Below are 2,553 nucleotides of genomic sequence, written 5' to 3' on the forward strand. Positions count from 1 at the left end.
GCCCACCAGTCATTGACACCGAGAGGTGACTTGGCTTGGAGTAGTGATATGCTGGCCATGTGCCTTCTTTTGTTCTGAATGCTCTGTATGAGGTTTGCTAATCTTAAGAAATCCCACAAAGCTTTAGGTAGGACCGATCAAATCAATGGTTAGTATGAACTGTTATGTCTAAAATGGCTTGTCAGAGATGATCATCGTGCAGTCCTTCGTGCACCTGGATTGGAGCTCCCTGTGGTTTTTGTGGCTGACATTGAAGAATGCTACTAATGTTACAAAAAGTTACGATTATAATACTCATGCTATGTTATCCCATACATACCTTCCCTGGGACCAATCAGCTTAAAGGGTAGCTGATAATACTTTGCCTAGTAAGCCTACTGCTCCCCTTCTTGCACTTCAAACTTTTGAACCTGTTTTTCCTATAAAAAGCAGACTAGGACTACAATTATGTTTCCCAGTTCTTTCAGCCTGCCTGAACGTTCATTAATAGGGTATGTGTTCAGTAAGCTATTCTTGCTTAACTGAGATCAGTGTTCATTTAGCTTTGTTTGGTGTCCTGTCCTGCAGGACAGTCAATGAGGGTCCAGAGGGTACCTGGAAGAGAATGGGGGACAAGAGACGTAAAGAAGGACGCCAAGACAAGAGTCTGATCAAGGCAACAAATTTTATTTTTTCCCAAGGCTGAATTTATACCATAGCAGGGGTAACCCGAGGGAGTGGGGGAAGTGGGAAACATTTATGAAGGCCAAGGACATAGTGCTCTTGTAGTCAGTTGATGTCAACAGGATGATGGTTGCTCAGAAAGGTCACGTTTGTCCTATCGTTAGGCATCTTGACGTCAGATGTATTTTTCAGAAAGGTCAGAAGTTTGTCATATCACTAGTCATACTGATCACCAGATTTGTATGAGTCTTCTGAAACTGACTGGGTATTTTCCATGAACCCAGTTATACTTAATTCTAACTATAATATTAACATCAATAATGGAGGGTTTTAAGGGCATCCCTCCCAACATGAATAGCTGAAGAATGATACCCCAGACTCATAGTATGCAAAAGCAAAGAACAAATTTGGCTATTTGGCCAAATCGCTCCTTTCAGTTTGTGTGGTGATTCCTTAACTCCAACAGTACATTTCCACTGGCCCTTGGCGTTTTACCCCATAAGCCCTCAGGTGATTCTGAAATGTTCAAAAACTCATCCCTGTTGCCCACCCACTCAAGGCCTGAACCTGGCTTTCAGCCTGTACAAGTTAACTCTTACATGACCCATGTACCAGGAAGTTTGTGTTCCAGGAACTCGGAGGCATCATGAGATCAGATAGCTGTACTCCAAGGGCATAAATGACCTCCTCCACCCTGTAACTGTTGGACCCCCGAATCGGAAGCCCCTCTCAAGTCTCGGATATCGGGAATCCCCGAAGAACACTCGAGACACTTGTTGCAAAAGCACGAGGTATCTTTAATGGTGGAGCTCCAGGCCGACACGTGTCTCTCGCAGGAGACAGAGGAGTCGACCCGGACTTTTAGAAGCAAGGGGTTTTTATAGGGTGAGGAACAGGGGAATGGGGAGAGTTGGTGCGGCTACAAGTGATTGGCTCATTCAAACATAGCAGTGAGATTACAACACAGCAGAAGAGTACGTGCTGACTGGGGCGTACGGGATTTTAGAAGCCAGGGGCTTATCAGGGTTTGAAGGACATCGGGTAAAGGGTGACTCTGAGTAAGCTGGGGGAGATGCCCTCCTGTCAGATGGTTTATGAGTCAGCCCTGATAGCCTGGGCTGGTTCCTGCATTCCTTTTCTTTATCTTTATAGTCTGTTAGTCCTAGTGGCAGGGCGCCCCATCATGCCTGGACTTGCTTGGGCTTGTTTTTCACAGTGTTTAGCCCTGAGTTTGTGAATTTGAAACTTATTCTTTTAATTTTACTTTTTTTTTTTTTTTTTTTGGTTCTTTTTTTTGGGAGCTGGGGACCGAACCCAGGGCCTTGCGCCCTAGGCAAGCACTCTACCACTGAGCTAAATCCCCAACCCCTTAATTTTACATTTTTAAACCTTAAATCCGTATAATTTTCCTTTCATAACCAGAGTTCCCAGAAAACCCACAAAGAACATCTGTGGGACCCCAGATGCCCCTTTTGTCCGCTCAAAACTTGCTTAAGTTTGAATAAGCGTGAGGACCAATCATGTATCACCCCTCCATCCTTTTCCCCTGCTCCTTGTCCAAAACTTTGTGCTTTTGTAGTTCAGGACCAATCCCTTTGCCTCCTGTGAGAGGTACGTATTGGTCCAGAGCTCTGCCCGAATACAGCCTGTTGCTTTTGCATCGAACTGGGTCTCTTGTGGTTCTTGGGCGCCGCCCTTCCCGAATTGAGTGAGGCTGAGGAATTCGGACTTAACAATTCTTATATGAATTCGTGTGCAGAGCTAAGTAAGCTTCCTTCTCCACTCAGACTGCAGAAGGCGCACCTGCCCGGCACTAGGACCTCGGCCCGGGCGCTGGCGCACGAGGGCGGAGCGGGGAGCCAGCTAGACCCGCCCCGACAGAGGCCGCCA

This window comes from Rattus rattus, chromosome 6 (assembly GCF_011064425.1).
Source record: "Rattus rattus isolate New Zealand chromosome 6, Rrattus_CSIRO_v1, whole genome shotgun sequence".
Lineage (NCBI taxonomy): Eukaryota > Metazoa > Chordata > Mammalia > Rodentia > Muridae > Rattus > Rattus rattus.